We start from the raw sequence: 11932 nt of genomic DNA, 5'->3' as shown, positions 1-11932 counted from the left end.
TGTTGATAATGATGATGACAACGACGACGATGTTACTGAATGTGCATAAAAACAAGCAGGATACAAAGCGGGGCGGGGGTGGTGGGGGGAGTTGAAATGGGTAAATGTATGACCAGGATGAGAGTAAAACTTTTCACACTTCTTTATTTTCAGACTATGTTATGCTAATTCAAATATTTTAAAATAAAATTACCTATTATTTTGCTCTCAGAGACACTGGAATACAGTGTCTACAAGCAAAATAAGAATATCACTGTGATGAAATTACACGTGACTTTTAATTTTGATTACTTTGATTAAACAATAATAATTCTTATCTAGGATTTTCCCTTTCTTTTTTAAAAATTTTTTTACCACTTATTTATTTTAGAGAGAGACCAAGCATGAGTGGGGGAGGGGCAGAGAGAGAGAGACACAGAATCTGAAGCAGGCTCCAGGCTCTGAGCTGTCAGCACAGAGCCCGACACAGGGCTTGAACCCATAAACTGCAAGATCATGACCTGAACTGAAGTCAGACGCTTAGCCAACTGAGCCACCCAGGTGCCCCTAGGGTTTTCCCTTTTTCCCTTGACTTCAGAAGTTCAGGGTTCAGTTGTCCATTGTGGGAACGATATTAGCCTCATCTTTTAAATTATTATTTGCCTCTATGATTTTGTTTGCTTTCTAGTTTACTGGAGCTGATAAATATGTGCTAATTATCAGGACTACCTCAGATCTTTGGAAAGGCATGAGGGTTGCAATTAAAATCATCTCCTAGAATATCTGACTTCCAGGGAAAGGCACAGCAATTCGTTGGCTGGGAGAAATTATTCGGGTTGCTGCTTGGGAAGGAAAATGTCTTTACAAGTTATGGTCACGGTTTTGCTACTTTGAATATTCAGCGGGGGCTGAGAAACTAGGATCTGTTTCTCTCATTTGCAGCTACTTCAGCAAGCACTCTGCGGGAAGGTCTCATATTGACATTTCTCTGCACTTATTTTTACTATTATAGAGGCTGTAGTTTCAGACCCCAAATCATGTACATAGGCTCTATCGGTATTGAGAGGGTTCTCAGGCATAATTCTGACTATACACAGGCTTAGCTTAACACACTGAGGACTCTAACCCCCATCGAAGTTGCAATTGTACTGTATTGTAACATATATGTGCGTGTGTTTATATTTGCATATTATATGTATACTTATATTTCATATATGACATAGTTATGGATACTTTTATATAACACATAGGTATCTAAAATTGGGGGATACATGAAAAAAAAGAAAATAGAGCCTAGATCCTTAAGGAATGAAACCACCCCCGCAGATATTAGCAGAGCCTTTGAAAGGAGGAGTCACACCCTGAAAGCCCTTATGCATCAATCACCCCACGTACCCACACACAAAGCCTAGCAGAAACAGCCTATGCTGGGGCGGGGCTGTAGCCCACTGGCAGTGGTATGTTGACTTGTGAGCCCATAAGAACAGCAAGCCACTCAGGGTAGCTCAGGCAATGAGGGTTTATTGTGGTGCAATAGCACGGGAGCCAGAATCTCATGGAAGTCAGGAGCACACCATAACCTGGGATCCTGGAGTCTGGACCAGGAAGGGCTTTGAGACCCCAAGGCATCCACCAAGGTGCTCCAGGGGCCCCTGCTGCAAAAATCTGGGAGCTTCCCTCTAGCCTTCCACCTTGACCTTGCCACTCTCTGGGTCTCTGCTTTTCTTTGTGTGTCTGCCCCATCTCTTCCTGCTTCCAGTGGCTTCCTTGCCTACCACTCTATCCATCCCTTTTTCAGCTCAGCACTTCTGCCTCTGAGTCCTCCTAACTCTGATTTGCTTCTGGTCCCACAAGGCCTCTCTCTTTCTCATGACCTTGCAATCTTCCAATGACCATATAATTCTGTCTGCACTTCCCAGATCAAGCTCCAAGCGAGTGGGTGGGATGTGATTGGTCCATTTCATTGGCTGGCGCTTCCTGTCCTGAGTCAGGCTCTGTGTCCACCAGCCTTTGGATTGGATGACCTTGGGATGACCACTCCCACTCCACAGTCAGCTGTGGCAGAAGGGGGATGGGAGAATCAAATACTCCAGAATGGACCTTTCTCATACGACAAACAGCCTGAGCCCTTTCCTGATGAGTGGCTCTGGACCATGTGTAATGACCTCATATTTCCCAAGGTGGTCAGAAATGTGGCATAGAGACAGTGATGGCAACCCTTGTACCTTGGAACCCCCAGAGCCAGTATCAGGGAAGCAGAATTGGGTGAGGCAAACATTCAAAGGCTGAATATAATTGCTAAGAATGAGATGGAAGGGGCCTGACCACCAGAGTCATCACAGGGGAGTAGGTCAGCCTAATTTGGGAATATTTCATTCATTCTCCAGCTCCTGAGGGTGAAAAATACAAACTACACACTTAAAAAGAAAAGTGTGACTACCTTTCATGACTTTGAAATCTTATAATTTGAATGACTTTGGCAAAATGTTGTCAGAAGATCTATTAAGGGGCCCACTTTCATATCTGTAGAGTGGACTTCCCTTTGAGAAAGAAAATGCCTTTTACTTGAGAAGGCAACTATTTCCAGCTCCTTCCATTCAATCAAGAAATAGTGCTGCCAGCAGAGCGGGGTCTCCCTGCCCCCTCCCAGACCCCAACCCAACTCCCTTACAACAACCAGCTCCAAGTGACCCTGAAAGGCCAGGCTTCCCAGAGACCAAAGACCAAGTAGAAAAGAGAAACTGAATAATAAAATCAGGAGTCAAAACTGAAGGGGCACCTGGGTGGCTCAGTCGGTTAAGCGTCCGACTTCGACTTAGGTCATGATCCCACAGTCCATGAGTTCGAGCTCTGCATCGGGCTCTGTGTTGACAGCTCAGAGCCTGAAGCCTACTTCGGATTCTGTATCTCCCTCTCTCTCTCTGTCCATCCCCAACTTGTTCTCTGTCTCTCTCTCTTTCTCAAAAATAAAAAAAACATTAAATAAAAATTGGAAAAAAAAAGAAAAAGAAATGATTGGGCCATAGGTGTACCAGCCACTAGTAAACACAAGGTTTACAGGCTAATGGGAAAAAGAAGTAGAAAAATCAAGACAAGGCAATTTCAGAGAATGATAAATGTAAGAGTAGAAACAAGGAAACCACTCAAAGAGCCACTGTGGTTTTCCAGCTGGGAAAGGGGGCTTGGAGTGGGGGGAGAGGTACAGAGAAGCAGAATTCAGTTTGAAAGTCCCATCAGCAGGATGTGCTGCAGGGTAAGAACAAGGAAGGAAGATCCAGATAGCTGTCTGCCAGGCCCCAGGACTCCGGCTCTCTTCAGCGGAGCGCAACCTGAACCGTGATTCAGGTCCTGGACCCAAGGAGCCCATGAGGACTGCAAGGAAGAGACAGGTGTGGTCTTGTTAAGGGGAAAGTGGCCAGTTGGAAAAATGTCATGGCCACTCAATTATCCACATTTCTTCCTTTGTTTCAGGCACCTGGAACATGAGGTCAGCACCACAAACAATTAAAATTTTTAATTAATTTTAATTGATGGTTTTCTCCCTATCTCTCTTTTACTTCATAGATTTGGCAGTCTTCCTTAATGCTCCCTCAGGCTCTTCTTTCTTGCTAACACGGATTCATTCTGCATTCTTCCTTGTTTTAGTGTTTTTGGTCAGCTTCTTTTCCATTCCTCCAACTTATATAATGGTGAAAAACTCCTCAACCATCCAGCTAATTCATGTTTTAAAGATAAGAATCTGATAATCTAGACAAAAATTGGATAAGACAAAGTCCACCTACATGTTAGCTGTATGTGTTTCCTAAGACTAGAAGGATTATTGGGAAGAGATAATAAAATTGTGGCAACAGGCATTTATAGACTGTGGTCCTATTTTAGGAGCTTGGTTGAGTGTTATTGTTGAGTGTTATCCAGTTTATGGACAGGGAAGGTGAGGCCTAGAGAGACTGTATCATTGTTAAAATCATATAATCAGTGAATGGGGATTCAAATCCAGGCTACCTGGCATCAAAGTCCTCATATTAACCCAATGTATTTTACAGTCGTACCTCCATTAAGCCTAGCCAAGATCATGTTATTGTTAGGTAATCATATGCCAATTAAATTTGTAAGGTAATAAATTCTCAATTCATGCTACTACATGTTGGATCCATATATGGAAAAGTAGAAGTCACATTCCCTGCCCACATATAGCTTGTCCTTCTACCATGAAACCAAGAAACAAAGATGAGAAAAATGAAGTAACTATATTGGGTAAAGTGCCAAAAGCACCTAATTGCTGAGTCAGTTATATATTTATTGGCCTAACTAAGAACTTAAGAGGAGGGATAGGATCCTGATTTGGCACTAACATGAAAATCTGTTAGTCCAGTTACAGAAAAACACAGAAACTTAAATTGGGGTGTAGCCAAGGGAGAGTCATGGGGGAAACAGAAGACAGATGAATGATGGGTGGGGGCAGAGAGTTCCCTTCCCACTAGAATCACATCCCAGGTATGGGTGCTGGTGTGGCCCCACCTCACCCCAAGTATCAGATCCCAGGTCTCATGTAAGATTTGGGACCAGCCTTCCCATAGGCCTTTGTGAAATTCTTTTTTTTTTTTAAACAAATACCCTTGGGAAGTAGGCATTTGGTCTTCACTGAAATTATTCCCAGACCAGGAAGGTCCACTTCCAGTCTGCATGTCATATTTTTGATGATGTCAAATAAAAATGTGGATTTAATTTGTTCCCTTAATCCACAAATTTGTTCAAAAAAATTGTGAAATGCACTAAATCCAATTTGGTTCCAATCTGGCTGTCAGAAGGATAATTGAGGGTGGTGAGGGATGGAGCCAAAGACGACGCCTTTCTAGGGCATCCAAATCCCTTCTGTTGTGACATTTCCAAGACGACATGCATCCTTGCTGGAGGGCAAAGAAAGAAGACGGGGAACTTTTTTCAGAGCTGTGGCTGGCTTTCTCAGTAGAGTGACTGAGCCCTCAGCAGACTCTGAGGAACTCTGCTCACCTGTGTGCTTTAGCCAAATCACTTCACCACTCAAAGCCTCAGTTTCCCCCTCTGTCATATGGGGCTACTACCACCTCCTCTGAGTGGCTGTTGAGATATTGAAAGAACATAACAGCAAAGCACAGTGCTAGAAAGCCAGTAGGAGCTAACCAAAGGGAGCATTAACAGAAAAGTCTCAGTAAGTCTAGACTCATGCCCAGTTAAATCCAGGGGACACTGGCCCTGGTCTCACTCTCCATCTACAGCTCCACGTGCCTCTGGGCCCCATTCTCAGCAGGCCATCCCCACTGTGGTAGCAAGATGGCAGCAGGAGCTCAGGCTCTGTCATATACCCCCGCTCTCCCCAGAGGGAAGCAAACGCCTCTTCTCTGATAACGATGATCAAATCCCTGCAACTGAACTTGGTGGTTCTCAGAGTGGATCAAACACTGATATCAGAGCTAATGCTGGTGGCTAAAGTGACAAAGCACTCACATTGACCAGACCTGTTTTACACACCCATCTCTCTAGCCAGGGATAATCCTACGCACAGACCGAGTGGGCAAGTGGTGGTTCCCCATAGGAAATCAGGGTGTCATTACTAGAATGTGGGAAATCGGTGCTAGGAAAAAATTTTAAATACTTTATTAAAGTATTAATAGCAATTGATTACATTCCCATCATACTTGGGTGGAGTGCAAAGTGCTTTCTCAGCTATCTTCCTTCGGATCATAGCTCATCTACACAAGACAGGTGACCTTTCCTGACACCCGGTGTGCAGGCAAACTATATCAGAATCTACCTCTCCTGCCCATGAGCCCAGGCAAAGTGCCCGTCAGAGGAGGCAGCACGAAGGAGCTTTAATATCAGGGCTTTGGAGTCACACACACCTGGTCCAAGCCCTGCTCCCCACCCCAACCTCCCCAGTGTGCCTCAGACAGGTCACTCCATCCTTCCGAGCCCCAGTCAGCTGCCCATAAAATGGGGTATGTCTCCGTACCTCCAGGGCCCACTGAGAGAATTAAGTAATCACAAGCAACTTTTATTTAGTGTTTACTATGCTCCAGGCACAATTCTAAGCACTTTACGAGCACCGCCTACCTTATTTAATCATCGCAACCACTCTGTGTGCGCTCTCAGTGTCTTCACTGCACGGGCAGGGAAACTGGAACACGGGGTGCGCAGATATCCAGGGTCACACAGTAAGCGGCGGGGGCCAGGATGCAAAGTCAGACAAGCCAACTCCGGGGCCACGTGCTCAAGCCCCACCCTGTGCTCCTTCCGGATTAAATGAGGTAATGCCCATGCTGAGCTATGTAAACTGTAACACATTATATAAATGTCACTCGCTATTACTTCTCTCCTCCTGCCCTGGTCATTAAAGCCATGAGGGACCTCATGAATCTACCATGCAGATATGTTCTCCCAGGGCTAGACTCAGCCCCTGAGCTTCATTTCCAGGACCTGCCTTTGGCTCTGAGGCTACACCTACTGACCCATGTGATTCTTTTCTCTCTAGAGTCAGGGCAGAGTCATTTCTTGCACAAAGGCATTCATTTATTCCAGAACGCTTAATGACCGACAGGGTAAGCTGGGGTCACCCTGGACAGCAGAGCGATTTCGGACAACTGAACCAACATGGTCTCTACTCCTGGTGTGGGGGAGGGTCAGAGAAAATGGCACCTGGGGGGGATACGCAGCCTCAAGGGGTAATGTGGGCATAGTGTTGGGACCCGGCTGCCAGGCTGGGACAGGAGCAGGACAGGAGCAGCTGGCAGTCAGAGCCCAGCATGTTTAGCTACTGTCACAAAGGGAATTCCACGTCTCACTCCCTCTGGCATAGAGCTTGCATCTATTCCTTATAACTTACTTGTTCCCCCTTTATAAGACATCCTTCCTTGTTCTTGGTTTTTGGTTTACTTCTCGTATCAAAGCACACACTCGTTAGCAAAAAGTCAGACAAAAGTACAGCAAATGTATACATTAGTAAAAAAATTTTTTTTTGAGAGAGAAAGAGAGAGAGAGAGAGAGCACTAGCTGGGGAGGGGCAGAGAGAGGGAGACACAGAATCTAAAGCAGGCTTCAGGCTCCGAGCTGTCAGCACAGAGTCCGACCCAGGTCTGGAACCCACGAACCGCGAGATCATGGCCCAGGCCGAAGTCAGACGCCTAACTACTTAGACTCCCAGGGGCCCCAAATGTATGTATTTCTAAAATAGCAGGCATAAGGGCGCCTGGGTGGCTCAGTTGGTTAAGCGTCCAACTTCGGCTCAGGTCATGATCTCACAGTTCGTGGGTTCGAGCTCTGCGTCGGGCTCTGTGCTAACAGCCAGCTCAGAGCCTGGAGCCTGTTTCAGATTCTGTATCTCCCTCTGTCTCTGACCCTCCCCTGCTTACACTGTCTCGCTCTCTCTCTCTCAGAAATAAATAAAACATTTAAAAATTTTAAAAATGAAATAAAATAGCAGGCATATAGAGACAGAGAGCAGATCATGGTTTGTCAGGGACTATGGGAGGAAGGATAGGGAATAATTGCTTAATAGGTACAGGTTTTCATTTGGGGTGATGGGGAAGCTCTGGGGTTAGATCGTGTTGTACAATGCAATCAATAAGTGATACTTAATACCACTGAACTGTACATTTTAAAATGGTTAAAATGGTAAACTTTATGTTGTGTGCATTTACCACAAAAAAGAATTGCATGAGAGCATAAGCTCACCACCCAGAGTCAGCCAAAGCAATGTTTTGTGTATTTCTCCCCACTTTTTAAGATGCATATTTTTAAATAATTAAGGTCATAATGCAACATAAAATGTTGCATCCTTGTTTTTCTATCCAACAATCTGTAATAAGTATTTTCCCCATATCCTACATAACATTAATGGGCACCCAGGGGATTCTTTTCCTCAAAGAACTATTCACTATTATTAACAAATGCATGAAGAAAATGAAAGGCAGGCCACAGACTGGGAGAAATTATCCACAATATGTACATCTGACAAAAGTCTTATATGCAGAATATATAAAGAGCTTCTACAGATCAATAAGAAAAATATAGACAACCCAATGCTTAAAGTGTGCTAAAAAGAAGATACATGAATGGACAATAAGCATGAGAAAAGTGCTCACCATCACTGTTCATCAAGGACATGCACATTAAAATCACAGTTAGGATGCTAGGGCAATACCACACTTGGGGAGGAAGGCAGAGCACTGCAAATCTCACACACTGTCGACAGGGTATAAAATTATGCAAACCAGTCTGGAAGTCAGTTTGGCAGTTTATTATAAATAGAGACCTACAGGGGCGCCTGGATGGCTTAGTCGGTTAAGCGTCCGACTTTCGCTTAGGTCATGATCTCGCAGTTCGTGGGTTTGAGCCCCGCGTCGGGCTCTGTGCTGACTGCCAGCTCAGAGCCTGGAGCCTGTTTCAGTCTGTGACTCCCACTCTCTCTGACCCTCCCCTGCTCACGCTGTCTCTCTCTCTCTCTCCCTCCTAGAAATAAATAAAAACATTTTAAAATAAATAAATAAATAAATAGAGACCTACAGAATGTCCTAGTGATCCTATTCTAAATATTGACCGAAGAGAATGAAAACAAAGGGGGCCACAAAAAAAAAAAAAATACAAGTGCACAAAAACTACAACTGAAAATAACTCAAATGTCCATAAATAAATTGGGGTTATATTCATACAGTAGAACTGTGCTCATAAATAAACGAATGAACTACTGATACATACAACAGCCTAGATGAGTCTCAAAAGCATTACCCTGCATGAAGTAAGGAAGACACAAGTGTAGCTATTGTCTGATTCTACAAAAACCTAAGCTGTGGTGCTGGAAATCAGGTCAGCATCTCAAGGAGGTGTGTAAGGAAAGGTTTTGGAGTGATGAAAATAACCTACTTCTTAATTCGGGGGTGGTGGCTACATGGGTGTTTGCATTTGTTGAAATTCATCAAACTGTATACTTGAAATCTCTTGATTTTATTGTATATAAAGTCATGCTTAGAGAATAGGAATTGGAAACAATAAAATTAAACACCAACTCTGACCCAACAATTTCACTCCTAGATATTAACCCAAGAAAAAAGTATATACTCACAAAAAGCCTTGTATAAAAGTATCCACTACAACTTGATTCATAAGAGCCAAAAACTAGAAATGGACTAAATGTTTCAATTAAAACAGAATGGTAGTTAATCTGGATTTTTTTAAATGCATTTTGCTTATAAGAGACACAAATAAAAACTTAAAAATAAAAGGTTGGGAAATCATCCATAAAAACATCAAAGAATAAATAGAGATCTTTAAAAGGAGGTGTATAGACCTACTAATACCAGATGAAACAAACATTAAGACCAAAAGTATTAGTAGATATTAAGAGTAACAATTCATGGGCACCTGAGTGGCTCAGTTGGTTGAGCGTCCAACTTCCACTTGGGTCATGATCTCATGGTTCGTGGGTTCAAGTCCTGTGTCAAGCTCGCTGCATCAGGATTCTTTGTCTCCCTCTCTCTGCTCCTTCCCCACTTGGCATTCTCTCTCTCTCTCTCTCTCTGTCTCTCTTTCTCTCTCTCTTTTGTGAGGAGATGAGAGTAACGGAGCCTCAAACATTGTAAGAACTAAAAGGAAAAATAACTAATTCCATAACCATAGTGGCATGTTTTGAAACATGTCTCTCAGTAACTGATAATACAAACAGACACAAAAGCAAATGAGGTTGTGTAAAGATTTAAGGGACATGACTAACAAGCTTGAGATCAGACACAAATTTATGCAGTTACCTGATTTATGGCCAAGATACCACTACATTGTAGCGGGGGAGGGGGGGAGGAGGGGAGGGGATTGTCTTGTCAATAAATGGTACTACATGAATTGCACAAACTTATGGAAAATATGGCTATTGATTCTCACCTCATAACATACTCAAAATTCTACTTCAGGTGAATCCTAAGCTTAAGCACGAAAAGTAAAACAATGAAGTTCCTAGAATAAAACGCAAGAGTGTATGTTTATGACCACGGATAGAGACAGATTTCTTAACAAACCATGAAGAACATTACACATAAAGGAAAAGATCGGTACATTAGACTATTTTAAAATTAAGAATTACTGTTCATGGAAAGACACAATTAAGAGGGGAAATGGCCAACAAAATGCGAGAAGACACTTACAACACAAAGAACTTGTACACTGAATAAATAAAGAACTCCTACAAATAATAAGAAAAAGATACCTTCCCAAATGAGAAAAACCTTGAACAGGCACTTCACAAAAGGGCAATATGCAAGGGGTCAATTTGCTATTCATGAATGCCTAATTAAAACCACAATGAGATATTATCCCCTACAATCAGAATGTCTAAATTGTTAACCAAAACCAAGTGTTGGTAGGGTATAGGTCTATTAGCACTCTCCTATATTTCTTTGGAAGCATAAATTGGACAACTGCTTTTAAGAACTGTTAGCTGTACCTTAAAGCTGAACATCCATATGTTTTATGATCCAAAAATTCTACTACAAATGTATACTCTTAGAAATGGATATATGTGTGTGTGTGTGTGTGTGTGTGTGTACGTGTGTGTATTGAAAGTTGTGTCCAAAAATATCATACGACATTATTTTTAGCACTTAGGAACTAGAAACCATTCAACAGTCCATCAACTGGTAGAATGGATAAATAAATAGTATTCCATTGTATGAATGGATATACATCCATATATGTATATCCAGTATATACAAGACCATGGATAAATCTCAAAGATATAATGTGACTGAAAGTCAGACAAGAAAGAGCATAATTCTATCTAGGATCCCATTTATATGAAATTCAGAATTGGGCAAAATTCATCTATAGTGCTCTAAGTCAGGATATTGGTTACTTTTGGGGAGTAATAATTGGTTACTTTTGGGGAGACAGTACAAGAGAGACTTTTGGAGGTGCTGGTAATATTTTATCTCAATGGTGGGCACGCATGTGTATTCACTTTTAAAAATTCATCAAGCTCTTCACTTAAGGCTCACGCATGAAACTGTACCATGTTATCCCTCAGTTTAAAAGTTTAGCGAAACATAACAGATGACATTATTAAAGTTCATGATACATATTGTCAAATCACCCTGGGGTAACACTGTATCCGTTCCCACCAGCACTGTACAGGAGTTGTGCCCCAACCAAAGCCTCCCAATTTGAGCATTCTAATCTTCAAAGTCATTCTTCAGCTTTATCTTAACTTGATTTTATCCAGCAAATAGTTATCACATCTCAAGCTACAATGAATTCAGATCAAACTGTTTTAATCTCTCTCCCCTCCTTCCTTCCCCCTACCAATAGGAAAAGAGAGGAAGGGATGAATTTGAGAGAGATGTAATAGAAGGTAGTAATAGGACTTATCATGGAATGTGCTGGTATGCACTCAAATCCCTGCCTGAGAGCAGCCTTTAAAGAAATGGGGCAGGAGGTGGCTAAAGACACACAGCCTAGAACAAAGAGCCCTGGGACAGGAGTCAGGAGGTCCAGGTTCTTAGCCCAGCTTCACCACTACTTCATGGTGACCCTGGGCAAGTCCCTTCCCCTTCTGAGGTATCTGTTTCCTAATCTGTAAAATGAAGGTTTAGATTAGCAGGTCTCCAAAGCCTTTTTCAGTTTGAATTGGCTAGGAGAACATATAACTCCATGAATCTGTATATATACAACACTGGGTTTTTTTGTTTTTGTCTTTGGGTTTTTTGCAGGTTTTTTTTTTAATATTTATTTTTGAGAGACAGACAGAGTATGAGTGGGAGAGGGGCAGAGAGGGAGACACAGAATCTGAAGCAGGCTCCAGGCTCCAAGCTGTCAGCACAGGGCCCTACTCAGGGCTGGAACTCACAAACTGTACATGGTGACCTGAGCTGAAGTTGGGACATTTAATGGACTGAACCACCCAGGTGCCCTGTTTTTTTTTTTTTTTAGTTTTTTT

At 42.6% G+C, this 11932-nt stretch overlaps 1 long non-coding RNA gene across 1 annotated transcript in view; it reads right to left on the bottom strand.

Annotated features, from left to right (window-relative positions):
• LOC144225898 (uncharacterized) overlaps window positions 1-11932 on the bottom strand; it is a 111622-nt gene that overhangs the window by 51739 nt on the left and 47951 nt on the right. The gene's annotated exons all lie outside the window — the stretch shown is intronic.

The sequence above is a fragment of the Crocuta crocuta genome, unplaced genomic scaffold (genome assembly GCF_008692635.1).
Source record: "Crocuta crocuta isolate KB4526 unplaced genomic scaffold, BGI_CrCroc_1.0 scaffold131, whole genome shotgun sequence".
NCBI classification, from domain to species: Eukaryota; Metazoa; Chordata; class Mammalia; order Carnivora; family Hyaenidae; genus Crocuta; species Crocuta crocuta.
The sequence above is the reverse complement of the archived record's forward strand: the minus strand, read 5'-3'. Positions and strand labels throughout refer to the sequence as shown.